Raw genomic sequence first — 15,279 nt, forward strand, 5'->3', positions numbered from 1 at the left:
GAAGCCAGTGGTGCAGTGTGTGTAAGGGTCCCACAATCTCCTTCAAGAACAGGCCTATAATTACCTAAGTTCTTCTCAGTAGGCCCCACCTCTTTGGTTATATAAATGTCCCTTCACATTTCAGTAGCATGGCCCAGGGGACCACGCCTTTAACATCTGGCCCTTTTGGGGACAATTATCCAAACCATATCACTGTTGACTTCCAAAAATCTGCACTGGAATGTCCTCTGGCATCAGTCAGAATGTCTCTTTTCTAGCCCTGTATGCATCATAGCTCAAGTCAAGGTTTCAGTATCTCACTTTTCCTGGCACACAATTATCTGATAAATGATGCCATTTAGGTCCCCTTGTAGGGAGGTACCTAAGAAATATTTATTGTCTCAGCTTATCATGGTTTAGGGTCTTTCTTCAAGAGGACCTTGTCTAATCTTCAACAGATGGACTTTGGGTCTTAGAAATGATTCATAATTGGCATCTGGGTAGGGAACTGTGATTGTGCATGGTAACAGCTAAGAAAGCATTCTATTTTCCTGGTCTTTTTTTTTTTTCATTTATTTTTCTGGTTATACAAGTCAAGCATCACCTTAGTCAGTGTCACCCATCTATTTTGACTCTAGGAACACATGGTTTATTAGTTATGGCCTTAGGTTTCCTTAGATCAAGGTGTTCTTGTTTCTACCATGGCTATGCTGCCTGGTGGAGTAATTATATCTGCCTTGTCTCTGGCCATTATTTATTTCCACCTGATCTCTGTGATTCCAAAACCCTGTCACCTTCACTCACCATGGAGTCCAGTTTCACAGAAGCATCCTTTAATATCCCCAATGTCCACAGGACAACTGCCACAGAGGGTCTCAGAGATGCCGGTGTCCTCTTTCTAGTATAGTAGCACTTTGGTGGGACTTAGACACTTTTGCCTTTATGGGCTCCTTTATATACAGAAAAATATTAAAAACCATATTTTGTACCTGAAGTCAGTTTTTCTTTATCATTTAAAAATAATTAAAACCTTTTCATGGACCCCTAAGCACTGTGCCTGTCATGCCCAAAGGACGTCAGTCTTACTCACTAGTGTTCTCCTTATTGACCTAGTGACGGGATACCTTCTGGATCTTCTTGGAAAATACAGTCTGATTGCACCTAATATATCTATCCTCACCTTCTCACCCCCTGTACCTTCTGATACCTTCCTCAGTACTCTGAAAAGGCACTTTTGGTTTGTCCATTTACTTGGAGGCCATATCATGTCTAATCTTCGAGGAGCCAACTCAGAGGCACACAAAGATCAGTGGCATATTCAGAGGGCTCCCATGCCTAAAATCTCTCCCCATCCAGTTCTTTATTCAGGCCTTTCTCTCCATTTCTCACCCTCTTCCTAACCATTTTAAGATCCCCTCTCACACACAGTCCCCTGGATTCTACAATCAGTCCCCTGATTCTACAACTCACAGCAGAGACTGATTTCTCTGTTGGGGTTGTGTGATCAGTTATTGGTCCAGAAGCACTGAGGAAAGGTAGGGATTCATCTTAAGGAGAATAAGCATTATTTTACAAAGTGTGTGCCTCAGGTTTGATCTGAAAGACGTGATCTTGACGAATTATTTTCAATTTCCAATTTTTTAGGTTTTTAAGTTTATCTGAAATTGAAAGCATGGACATTATTCCCATGCTAAATTCAGAAAGCACCATTTCTTTTTGTTGTTACCTGAAAATATACTTCTGTATGTGCATAGACCTACAACTTACTCTTTGTAGAGGGGCTGGTCTGGATATCTATTTACTGCTACCATAAGTTATAAGATTCTAGGGACAGAGATGCATCAAGTTAAAGTATAGATTAGCATTAGTCAAAAGGGCAAGTTTGAGGATGAAGACCAAAATGGTGCTGTTTCCTCCCTCTATGAGCATTCTGGGGATTTTGCTTAGTTGATCAACTTTGTTATTTCATAACTATTAAATGCCTGTGATGTGGTAAGCTTTCGGATTTTATGGAAAAATGCTTATATTACACATGTGTTTCTGGCCCCTAGCACTCAAGCTCCCTTGATAAGACAAGTGCATATATGCAATTTCACATTTTGAGGATGGCTGCTTTAACATAAAGTCGTCTTAGAACACTGAAGATCTGATGAGCTTACTGCAAATAATTTGTTTTGTTGTTGCCTTGTGGAAGTAATTAAATGCATGGACAGACACACAAGTCAAACCAGGATGCTCCTTAATTTATCCAAGAAATCTCAAGAGAATAAGATCTGTCTCTGTTGATATCTTAATTGCTATAAATCACTCTGACTCTTCTAGATGTGAGTAAATGATAATCTACAAATAACACACATTTTAAAAATTTTTTCTTTTTTAGACAGGGTCTGGCTATGTATTCCAGGGTGGCCTTGAACTCACTATGTAGCCCAGATTGGCCTTGAGCTTGTGTCAATCCTCCTGCTTTAGCTTCTCCAGTGATGGGATTACAGGTGTGCAACATTTCACCTAGTTAATACACATATTTTAAATGAGTTGTTCCTAGTCTGGTGACCCAGAATTTGTTTTTTTCTATTAAAAAAACAGCATGAAGTGAATCTATTCCATGGGTATAAAAGTAATAAAGTAATGCTGAGGTAACATAGCATTTGGGACTTGGCCTGTGCAAACTGAGTTGCCCTTGGGTGGCTTCACAGACATACTGACTTTGGCAGGTTTCTACATGTTCCTTTTCATATGAGCAGGGAAAATGGAACTGAAGTCAAGATATATGAGATTATTGGGTAGTTCCTTCCTGCATTCATTTTTGGGGAATTGGATGGGGTAAAAATCATTCTCTAAGTCAGGAAGCTGCAAGTTTAGGTTATTGGAAGCTCAGAATGATGCTCAAATGCGGAAAATTAGTCACTTTATATTTTTTTATATCTGTTTTGACAAAATCCTACCAAACCAATCTTTTTCTCTCATTCTAACCTATCTCCAAGATCTGTTTTTTGTAGGAAGAATATCCTAACCATTGTAGAAATGGTAACTTATGGAATGCACTCTCTCCTACCAGATATTTGAGCAAATCTGCTTAGGTTTTGTGTCACCTTTATTTCATCCAGTCACCCTCATCTTTTTGCTTCAGGGCAGAGTGACAGAGCAAGAGGCAACTTTGTTTAGATTGCTCAGACTCACAACTACCCCTTTCCCTCTGGCTCTTTAGAAAGAGGGGATGTGCCTAATTTTTCACTCTGATTTCTCTACCATAATTCTTCCCCTTTCTTCCTCACTCAACATTAATACAAATTAATTATTTTCAGAGAAAATGCTGCCTTTTGTGTTGTAGGTATCAGCTAGATCTCCCTATATATTTTTACCACTTATATTTTCCTATTTCTAAAAGCATCTATTGGGCACATTGTATTTGCCAGAACCTGTCAAATCTCCCCATGGTGATGAGCTCAGATCCAGCAGAGTCAAGCCAATATTCATTTGTTTTCAAGCAACTTTTCTCTCCTGATCACCCGGAAAATCCTTCCAGAATTACCAGTAAGTCCTGTTTTCATTTTGTACAGAAGACACACAGTCAAATTTAAAATTTCAGATGCCTAACTTATAATAGAAGAAAGATTCAAAGTTCATTAAATTATCTCTGATTAGTTTGCAAATTTTCTTTTGACTCCTGTTTACCATCCCTCAACTTCCATAAGATAATAAGATTTTATTCAAGTTATCAGGACAATTATTTAGGTTGTTCTTATGACTGTTTCCAAAAACAATTTCTTCAGGCATTGCATTCTTCTCATCAGTAGCAGTAAGTGGCCACTTGCCAGCCTGATTCCACTATGCTATTTTGTAATGTATATGAAGCACAAATGTAGCTTTAAAAATAGGTAGTATGCCTTTTCAGAAGTCTCCAACAAGGGCATGAACAAGGGCATGTGTCTATATATCAAGAACCCTACTTTGTATATTTTTAAAAAGAGCTGTTGGAATAGCTTTAGTTCCTTCTGCTCCTTGATTAAATCTTGATTAAAATCAGTGCTGCAGTTGTAGAATGGGAAGCAGTCTTCTCCTTTCTTTCTCTGTTGTAGGTAACATCACTTGATTGCTTAAGACAATGAAAGGTGCTTTGGTAGTAAAAGGACAGCAAGATTAATGGGTAGTCATTTCCATAGTAACAGCAAAGCACTCTGGGAAACAGAGCCACTTGGGAGCTGGAGTTACATATGCCAGGATTTTGGCTCCCATGGCAACAGCAGAGTGTGGGGTGGGGATGAACATGCTAGGAAACTTAGCAAAGGTCCGTTTAGTGAAGACAATGTATAATCAGAGTTGTCAATCTATTTTAAAATTCCAAGCTAAAATAAATCAAATTTGAGACCACAAGCTGATGCAAAACATTTAAAATACACTGTACATCCACTGAAAATTTCTGAAGCATAAGCACAAATAGTTTAAGAACTATCCAATTGTGACAACTTGTTAGTTTAAAAAAATCCAATTACCCAGATTTTTGTCCCAGAGTAGTTGCAGAAAATTACACAATTAGAGCAATTTTTCTCAGCTGCTCCACTATAGAAAATGAAAGTAATTATACAAAAATAGTGTAAAATACTTTTCACAACTGCAAGTTAGAGTTTTGCTCTCTTTAGAAGAAATTCTGTTTTTCTTTTAGATAATCATCTCAACAAAAAGTTGAAGAGAGCCAGCAGTAAAAAGAGAAAACAATAGCTAAAAGAAGAATCAAGAACAAAGCAAAAGGTGAATGAAATACTAAATGACTCATGAGAAAACGAAAAGAATTCAGAAAGACCTAAGAACCCAGCATTCCAATTACATGAGTAAAAAGAAGGCTGACACAAAATCGTATTCCTCCTCCTTTTATTAACATCAGAGTTAAAGTTTTTGAAGGTCTCCTTTGTCAAATTATAATGTACTCAGGGAGCTCAGCATTCACTTAGGAACAGGCATTCTTTTCTGTTCAGGCCTTTTGAGGCAGGTCTACACAGCCAGTGAAACAGAAAAACAGAAGTTTGAGAATTATCAGTTGAATTAGGTATAAGCTAATTACTAATGAAGAATTTTAGGGTAAATCTACATGTACCCACTCTTTATTAAAAATAATTATTACTTCAAGAACATACCGAAATTTTTACCAGAGTATGCACTATGAATTTGGGAAAGCAGATACTAGTGATTTAACCCAATTCTTGCCTTGGTTGTTGTATTCTTGGTTGTACTTTATGCCAATAGAATCTGAATGCTGGAAATGTCACTTAGGCATGTGAAGGATCTGGCTACATAGTCTCAGAGAAGTGCAAGCCTACTTGTTAAGCACCATTCTAACATCTATATCCTACATCTTGAAAAGAGGGCTTGTTATAAGGAACATCTGTGAGATTGCCACCTGGGCACCAGCACCTAGAATCTGTGAGCTGTTCTTCTCTGCCATTTGCGCAGCTAACATTATTGTGCTGTCAGTCTGATTTTGTGTCTGTAGTTGATTGGTGTAAGTACAAATCCAAGTTGGGCTTGGCTAGTCAAAGCCATTTTCCAGGATTTTGGAATTTCGGACTCAGCGAGATGACTCAGCCTGTCACCTGACTGAAGCAGCAAGTTGTAAAACTTTCAAGTTTTTAGTGATAATTTTTATTGTCATATGGATAAAACTTTAAGAGACAAGAATAAAGGCACCAGACAAAAGCAGAGACAGGAGTTGGAGATGCAGCTTTGACAATGCCCAACCCCCAGTCTAATTTCTGAAGCCCAGTAGAATCTACATTTTCTATGGCTTGACTGTGTTCTCCCAGTAAGCTCCTCCCTCGTGGTTTTGGTTTTTTCTTTTGTTTGTTTTGCTTAAACTAACTCAAGCTGAGTATCTACCTCTTGCAAGCAAGAATCCTAACTCATGTAACGATATCTCCCTAAATCCCCTAAAAAAGATGATGAAAGCAAGAACGGTGAACAATTCCTTAAGATGGAAAGCACGTTGTGGGAAACAAAGCAGGGACACGAGAAATAACTGCAAAATTTTGCTTTCTTTGCAATTCAGGACTTTGTGAGGAAGGAAAGAAGCTTCCAGGGCTTCAGCAGAAGAAACAAGACCAAGTGGAGCAAATGCAGTGAAATCAGGACATGAGATCTTTTCAAACTACTTGTAGAGGGTGGTGAGAATCTAAACTGAAATCTCAATTTAGGCTATTTGTTCTATGTTGCCTATTGTAGGGTGTGCTAGCTAGATTGTTTTGGATTACAGGGAACATTGACACACTCAGGCAAATGGTCCAACATACAGATGGAAAGAATTCTGAAAAGAGAACAGGGAAAGAAGTGGGGAAGCTGACTTGGATAATTTCCTCAGATTGAAGGACTTGAATTTCCAGGTTGCATAGGCTCACAGAGAGCCCAGCTACAGATGAAAATACACCATCACCAAGACATATTGTTGTGAAATTCAGAACATGGGGACAAGCAGAGAATCTTAACTATCTTTACAGAGGAGGAAAAGAAATGGGTTGTATATAAAGTATAAGGAATTGGAATTTCTTCTGATGTCTCAATAGCAACCTGATGGGATAATGCCTTCAAAATAATTTCCAGTCTAGAATTCTATATCCAAGCCAGCTGCCAATCAAATTGAAGTGTAGAATAAAATCCCTTTCAGATATGTAAGATCTCAACAATGTCATTGCCGTGCCTATTTTCTATGGAAAAGATTGAGGAAGGTGTGACAGTGAAAGAGAACTAAACCAAGAAAGAGAAATACATGGGAAAGAGAATAGGAAGGTAAAGGGATGTGCAGGACTATGGGGGAACCCCACAATGACAGTTGTGCTCAGGTTTAGAGGGCCACTACTCACAAAACAGCTTCAAAAAGATGTTACTGTAGTTCTATGTCCATGACCACATTTCCCCCAAAGAGAAAAGACAGGAATAGTGAGAAACAATGGAACTGTATTAGTTATCTATTGAGTGTAAAATGCTACTACACACATATACTTTAAAGCAACATGCATTTATTATCTTACTTTTTCCATGGTCAAGAGTGCAGGTACAATTTAGCTGGATTTTCTGCCGAGGGTCTCTCAAGGCTATTAACAAGGTATTGGCCATGACTAGGTTCTAGAATTTGAGATCCTGTAGTTGTTGGGAGCTCATATGGTTGTTGGGAGATATTACTTCATTGTAGTCATTGGGCTGAGGTCCTGTTTTCTTGCTGTCACTCAATATTACTCTTTGCAGTTCGTGAGGCTTTCTTACAACATGGCAGCTTACTTCTTCAAGACCTGGAGGAGAATCAGTCTCTTAGACTATAAGATTGCGTCTTATGTAATATAACTTGGTCAAGGGAGTGACCATCCCACAGCCTTTGCTATATTTTATTTGCTAGAAGCAAGCCACAGGTTCTGCCTGCCCTCAAGGAGAGGGGTTTATATGACAGTATGACACACTGATGGTCACTGAAGGGTGGGTCTACTATGGCAACTATTTAATTGATGAAATACACAGTGTTGGTGGTACATGATTAAGATTGAGTGATCAGGTAATAAGGAAGTATTTTCTTACGGTCACACTGATATCTGATGTTCTTCTAATCAACTTATTAGCAAAAGGTTCCAGATGGCTGAATGCAGTAATAAAAATCTCCCAAAAGTGAGATATTTCCTTATGCATACATATGCCCTTTCACTGAACATTATGTCAGTAAGAATCACCATATTGCTGGGTATAGCAGTAATGCATCCCTTTGTATTGCTGTATGGTATTTCATTGCATGGATGTACCACATTTACCTATCTATTCTACTGATGAAAAATGCTTCATTTCCAGTTTTTGGTTCTTATGAATGTTGACGTTCTAGATACATCTGTGAATGTGTTGTAGTTCACCTATATAATTTCTTAATCTGACACTAAGGTATGTACAAAAAATCTATAGTAAGCATAATATTTAATGGTAAAATAGTGGAAGCTTTTCCTCTGAGATCAGGGATGAGATAACAAGATAACAGTACTTTCTTTCAACATTTTACTAGAGATTCTAGTCAATTACAAGGCCTAGTGAAAGATGTAAAAGGTTATGAGGATTACAGAGGAAAATATAAAATTGTAATTATTTGTAGACTAAAAAATTGTACATAGAGAATTGTAATGTACAGACAAAATATTACAAGTAATAAGTGAATTTAATAAGGTCAACTTATACAAATTGTATATATGCTGACAAATGATTTTTAATTAAAAATTATTCAATTTATAATAAAATGAAAACATCCAATCCTTAGAAGTTAGTCATTTGAAAGACATATAGTATTGCTGTACAATAAACTACAAAATATACTGTGATAAATAAGATAAATAAATTTAGAAATATAACATGATTGTGGGTTTAGCAATTTAATACTGCCTTAGTTACTTTCTCATTGCTAGGACAAAATACTCGACCCCACAAATTAAAAGAGGAGAGGTTTATTTTGGCTCACAGTTTGTAGAAGGTTCACTCCATAGTTGGCTGGCAACAAGGCAGGGTGGGTGGCATGGCAGAGGAAAAAGAGCTTATGTTATGGCAGGCAGGAAGCAGAGCAAAGATCAAGGGAGGAGGAGGGATATATATCCTTCCAAGGCACTCCTACACTGACTCACCTCTTCTCAACGGGCTTCACCTGCCAACCTCAAACCCAGCTATAAACCCATCCTTGGAATAATCCAGTATCACACCCAGGAACCAGTCCCATTCCCAAACCCCCACCTATGACCACATGAGGTTTTTTTGGGGACATCTAGATGCAAACCATAACAAATACTGTTAAGATGCCAGTTTTTACCATAGTGATTTATAGATTCCATAGACCTCCATCCAAATCTTAAAAGGTTTAGCTTGAAGAACTTGAGGCTAATTCTAAACTTTATGTGAACACTCAAATCGTCAAGAATAGCAAAGACACTTAACAAAGAACAAAGTTGATTTCCTAGATTTCAAGACATGTTAGTGAATGGCAGTAATTAAGGCATTGTGGTGATAGCGCAAGAATGGATTCAGACCAAAAGGAGATAATACAGTGACAAATAGACCCAGGCACATACAGTCAGTTGATGAAAAAAAAGGCGTCAACTCAGTGGGAGCAAAGAATGTCTTTGCAACAGAGGACCTTGAGAAACTGTATGCTTATGTGAGGAAAGTAAAAATTGACTGCTACTCCATACTGTTTATGAATCAAAATTAATTTAAGATGGATTATAGTTTTAAAAGTAAAAGCTAAAACAAACTTTTAGAAGAAAGCATAGAATATCTTCATTGTTTTAGGGAGTAAGCAAAGGGTTTTTTTCAGACAAAATGCAGTAATCAAGAAAGAAAAATTGATAAATTATATTTCATTAAAATTAAGAGGTGTTCAACAAAAAGCATTATAAAAAAAAGAACGTGAAAAAATAGGTTGCTGTATAGCTCAGAGTAGAAGACTTGCCTAGCGTGCACAAGGGTCTGGTTTTGATCCCCAGGATAACACGTACACACACACCTGTATGTATATATGTGTGTGTTTTCTCTGTCTGTCTCTCTCTGGAATATATATATATATTCCAGAAACTGATTTCTAGAATATAAAAAGCTCCTAAAGTAAAAGAAAAGACAGATAATCCAGGAGGAAAATGGGGAAAGGCTTGAGTAGGCAAAGCATTTCTTAAAGGAGACTCCTGAACGCTAATGAGTATATGAAATGAATAAAGATAGATAATCCACTTACAAACTAAAAAGGCATCAATATAGTTATAAATTACCACTATGAGACCACCACACATTCACCTTAACCACTGAAAACATACAAACAAGTAAGGTAAACCCAAACAAACCAAAAACTCAGTGGCCGTTGTAATTATTGGTGAGGCTGTTGAGCAATGAGAACTTTTACACATTAATGGTAGGAGTGTAAACTGGTATGAATATGAGTAACACTACTTGGAAACCTGTAATAAAGACAAATATATGCATATCTAATACACTAGAAATTTCACACATGGAATAAACTCAACAAAAATAGGTACATACGGACACCAAAGTATTTCAAATTAAATTAACCAATTAAAATTTTGGGTTTTCCCCATTAAACAGAGAATCCATAGGTCTAACCAAACATCTTTATCTGTTGGAATGTTGACATACTCAGTGCTCCTCATGCACAAAGTTCCTTTCAAGAATAGACTTACTTTTCAGCTACAAAGCCCAAGCTCCTCTGTAGATATGTTTATGACTTAGAGTGAATGTAAAAGTGTGACTATGTCCTGGGTGGGTTTGTGCCTAAAATTTATTTTACTATAGGTCTAATATCTGGAACCTAACTCAAATCACCATCAAAAACAGTTGTAAGGACAGGGTGATCAGAGAAAATGAACTTGTGTGTAGACTAAAGGAGGTTTATTTTAAGTTTCTTAGTGTATTGTAGTGATGACATTAAATGGCTATGTGACTTTGGTCAAGTGTAACAAGAGTTCACCAAGGGTTTGAGGATTCTGGCCAAATAAATTGAAACTCTCCATTTGTTAATGATTTGGTTATGAGTAGCCAAACTAAAAAAATCGCTAAGGATAAAATGTAACAACTAATAAATAGAATATAGAAAGGCTCTGTTTCTGACTAATGAGGCTTCCTTGGAGATTGACAGCACTCCCTGTCCCTCTAAAAAGGGCTGGCAAAAGCAGTCTAAAAGAGATCAAGGAGTTAATGCCATTTTATCTGGCATACTTACTATTCTCTCAATTTCCCTTAAAGTATGCTTACATAGCTATTTTTAGTTTCCTTGAGGGTGTACTCACATTTTGTAAGTTTGTATAAGCTTGCCTTTTTTATTCAAAAAATATTCTGCCCAAGTTTGAGTGTTTGATAGGAAGAAAAAGTGAGCAGTTTTCCCACGGTATTTAATGCCTTGGTTCCTCTTTCTCCTTCCAACATTGATTTTATACATTCTCTTCTTACTTTGTGGCCCCTGGTATCACCATCCTTTTGTTCACCTTTTCTACTAAAGGTATCAATATTCAGGAATAGATGTGATAAATTGCCTCACCAAAGGATAATATTTGTTTCTAATAATGCTAGATGTATGCATTGTATCAGTTGCATTCAATTCCTAATTTTAAAAATACAGAGGCTTCAGCATATAAAAGTTTATTTTTCTCATACAATAAGAGGTCTGGACACTGATCATGGATGGCTTTGATACAGTAGCTCAAAGTATCACTATTGTGACCTTTCCTTTATGGTCCTAAGATGCCCATGTCTGTTCCTACCATTTCACATTCCATACAGGAGGAAGCAACGTGGTTAGAAAGGGACGTGGTCAGCTAAGTTAGCTCATCTTAAAGAGCTTTTCCAGAAGTCCTTCCTAACATCTCCTGCTACACAGGTCTCAACTGTGGTCCGTGATTATCCATCAGCTATAAAGGAGGCTGGTTTGTTACTCTTCACTCTAGGCAGAGTGCCATCCAGAATAAAATTGGGTTCAGTTAGTATGAAGGTAGGGAAAAATGAATATTGGCCAGGCAATCAGTTGTCCCACACATTTATCTTTTTTGCTGAATTCTACAAGAAGATCAAGCTTAAGGTCAAATTGAATGAATATCTAGCTGTAGAATTTAGGGATTAGCAAGGGAGTAGGAAGCATTGTGAATGGTACTTTTACTGGATCTCTAATTCTTATCACAGAAAGAGGTTAGTTTATTTCCTCTCAAAGGTAGCCTCTAGAATGGCATGACTGAGAATGAATGTGTGTCCTGAAATCTTTTTTATTGAGTGTCTATGTTGTTTCACCACTGAAGTTGGGGCATATCTGCAAAAGAGTGGTAGGGGGAAAGAAAGGAGTGATTTATTGTGGTTCTGATTTCTACTTTATTGAGTCAAAGATGGGTGGTAGTACAAATGTGCTACTATTACAAAGATAGAATAAAACTATCAGGGAGAAAAATCTCAGTGTTTAAAGAATCATTGAACTGTGTTTAAATAGACACTGGTTAGTTCTCTATAAACATTTATTAGAAGACTGAGGTTGTGCCTCTGGAACAGTTCCCAAGAATACAGGGACTAGTGTAGGAAGTGCTGTCCTCTTGAGAGACTTCTAGGACTTTACAGACAAGTTCCCATATTCCCATAGCAATAGGTATCACAGATGCAGTCTAGGTGTGCTGCAACACTAACTTTATCTGGTACAGTTCCACAGAGGTCCTCTCTGAGGCTTACTAGATCTCTGCCTAGTCTTTGTGGGTGGTGCCATTGTTGTCACCTGGACACCACTGGAGCTGAAATGTCTATGTCTGTGAAAATGGATCATACCTACTTTGTATCAAGGCTGCAGATTCTTCTTGTTATATTTGCAAACTGAGAAGACAGATGCTTCCTATGTACTATGTTTAGTGTTTTCCATATCAAGACTTCCTGAGCCCCGAGGCAGGCTATGTGTAGGCAAGTTTTAGTATCAACCATTGTTTTTTCTGGAAGGATCCTCACCATTGTCAGCCAGAATTTGTTGCTGGTTCTAATGTCTCTTCTTCTCTTGTGGTAGATTCTTTCAGGAATTCTTTCTTTCCTGGTGCCCATCGGACCAACTCAAGCATGTCTGTGTATAACTCTAACCTATAATAGTAGGCTAGAGCCAAGTCCATTTTCATTGGATGCTCACTGGAAACTATAAATCAGGATATATAAGTGGGTATTTGTGTTATATTTAAATTTTTTTTAAAAATCACTAAAAGGCTAAAAATAGATACTTTTGCTCCAGAATTATCTCAGTCCATCTGAGCAGCTATAACAAAAATACTTAAATTAGAAAATTTATAAAGAACAGAAATTTATTGTTCAAAGTTCTACAGCCTAGGAAGTTCAAGATCAAGGCACCAGCAGATCTGGTGTCTGCTGAGGATTCAATTAGCTTCATAAATGGTACCTTCTTGCTGTGTCCTCGCACAATAGAAGTTAGGCTAACAAACTTCCTCAAGCCTCTTTTGTGAGGTCACTACATTCGTTCATTAGGACTCTGCCTTCATAACCTTATCACCCTATGAAAGCCCCATCTCTTAACACCATACCAAAGGTTAACATCTCAATGTGTGAATGTGTGTGTGTGTGTGGGGGGGTGATACAAACATTCTGACTGTACCAAGAACATACCATGTATTCAATAAGACTTTATCTCTGACTAATTTATTTTTTGCAACAAAACATAGAAATTTTATTCAGTTCTTCTAGTTATCATAGTGATACATGCATGTCCATTTTAATAGCACCATAATTCATTTTTTTCAACTTTTTTTATTAGTATATATTTGCAGCACATAATGATTACATTATTTGTGGGGAGTTGGTACATGTACATAATACATCTTAATTTTTTTTCATCCCTTTCCCCTCTCCTTCCTCCCCCACCCTCCATCTCTCAGCCCCCTTCTCCTTTGTAAAAGCTCTATCTCCTTATTTCCTATTATCTATCTTTTATTTTGCTCTTGTGTTTTGGGTTTCTCATATAAGAAAAACCGTGTGATATTTAAGCTTGTGTGGCTGATTTATTTTACTTAACATTATGGACTCATGGTACACCCATTTTTCTACAAATGACTCAAGTTTATTCTTCTTTATGGCAGAGTGGTACTCTATTATATATAAGTAGCACATTTTCTTTATCTATTCATCTGTTAATGGACATACAGGGCACTTCGAAGATTTAGCTATTATGAATTGTGTGGCTATAAACATGGGTATGCATGTATTACTGTAATTCGAGGTCTTTAACTCTTTTGCAAAGATACCTAGAAGAGGAATAGCTGGGTCAAATGGAATTTCCAGTTTTAGTTTTTGAGGAATCTCCACACTGATTTGCATAGTGGTTGTACTGGTTTACATTCCAACTAACAATGTGGAAGGCTTCCTTTTTCATGTTGAACATTTTCTCAGGTATTTATTGGCCATTTTTACTTCTTTTTAGGATTGTCTATTCATTTCTGTTGCCCATATTTTGGTTGGGTATATATTTTGGGAGGTCTAATTTTTGGAATTCTTTATATATTCTTGAAGGAGGGAGGGAGAGAGAAGGGAAGGAAAGGGGATATAAAAAGAAGATGTGTTGGGGCCAGGGATTTAGCTCAGTGGTTCCACCTCCTGCCTTGCCTTATCCCAAGTTCAATCCCTGGTACAAAAAAAAAAGATGTGTTATGTACACATACCAAGTCTTCACTGTGAATGTAATCATTATGTGCTGCAAACATGTACTAATAAATACTAAAAGAAAACATACACCATTAATAGGATGAGGCCCTAAAAAATAAATAAACCACCTTAATTAGTGTGTGGTGTGTGTATGTGTGTGTGTGTGTGTGTATGTATGTATGTGTGTATGTAGTGGTGGACAAATCCATATAGTCTAAACTGTTGCTCACCAATAGTTGTGAATAATTGGAAAACAAAGAATAGGAGAAGAATAACAGTAATTTGAGGAATAAGAGATGGAAAGAGAACTAAAATATTATCTTCACTCCTGATGGAAGGTGGATAGGAGGGTGTGACTTTACATTTTGTAGAGCAAACTGAAAGGCAGACTTTCCCACCTAGTTACTATAGTATGAAGTTGGAGCAGGCCAAGAGGAGGGATGGCACTGCTGAACTAAGTGTGCCCAATTTTCCTTTCAATGGTATCATCCCCATCAATCACTCTACCTCTGTAGGGGCGATGTGAGGCAAGGGCCATGAATAACCAGGTATGCATTTAGGGATATCCTCCTGGAGCCTAGGTATGAGCCCTGACTTTTCCCCTTGGTAACCAACTACCTGTTTAAAGTTGATCAGGTAGTTATTACACCATTCTGCAGCTGGCTGAGTATTCACATGTTTGTGTTTCCTACCTCATTTGCAGTGCCTGAGATTCAGTTCCCTCTTCAGAGCCTGAGCACTTCATCCTCATGCTCCCCTCCTAATCACAAAGTGCTAGGTTGTCATCAGTGTGGTGTTAATGCTGGTAGACACCATCTTTGCCTCAAAATATGTTCTCCATCAGTGACTCTGAGGAGAAAGCCTCACATTCAGAATAGAGCTCTAGAGTGGAGGATGCAGTAAAGTGGATTATCGAGAACCTACAGGGGCCCTAAGTAACTGCACTCCACTTCAAAGACCATTTGCCCACTGAGCCCTCCTTTCACACATGGCCTTGCATCTGAAGATTATGCTCCCCTAGAATATTCTGAAGTGGCTACTAAAGAATCTTGTGAAGTCAAGACACAAAGAGCCATTCTATTCTCAGAAATGCCTACATTTATACTACTGAGAGTCTCGCACTTATAT

At 37.6% G+C, this 15,279-nt stretch overlaps 1 long non-coding RNA gene across 5 annotated transcripts in view; it reads left to right on the plus strand.

Annotated features, from left to right (window-relative positions):
• Positions 1–15,279, plus strand: part of LOC110345479 (uncharacterized) — a 442,224-nt gene that overhangs the window by 268,998 nt on the left and 157,947 nt on the right. For all 5 annotated transcript variants that reach the window (XR_015442355.1, XR_015442357.1, XR_015442358.1 and 2 more), the window contains 3 exons: positions 3,396–3,513; positions 4,643–4,728; positions 6,020–6,134. This is a non-coding gene — a long non-coding RNA (uncharacterized LOC110345479). The remainder of the gene's footprint in view (positions 1–3,395; positions 3,514–4,642; positions 4,729–6,019; positions 6,135–15,279) is intronic.

Source organism: Heterocephalus glaber, unplaced genomic scaffold (assembly GCF_053883595.1).
Source record: "Heterocephalus glaber isolate CG9 unplaced genomic scaffold, H.glaber_assembly_v1.0 deba00001543, whole genome shotgun sequence".
Lineage (NCBI taxonomy): Eukaryota > Metazoa > Chordata > Mammalia > Rodentia > Bathyergidae > Heterocephalus > Heterocephalus glaber.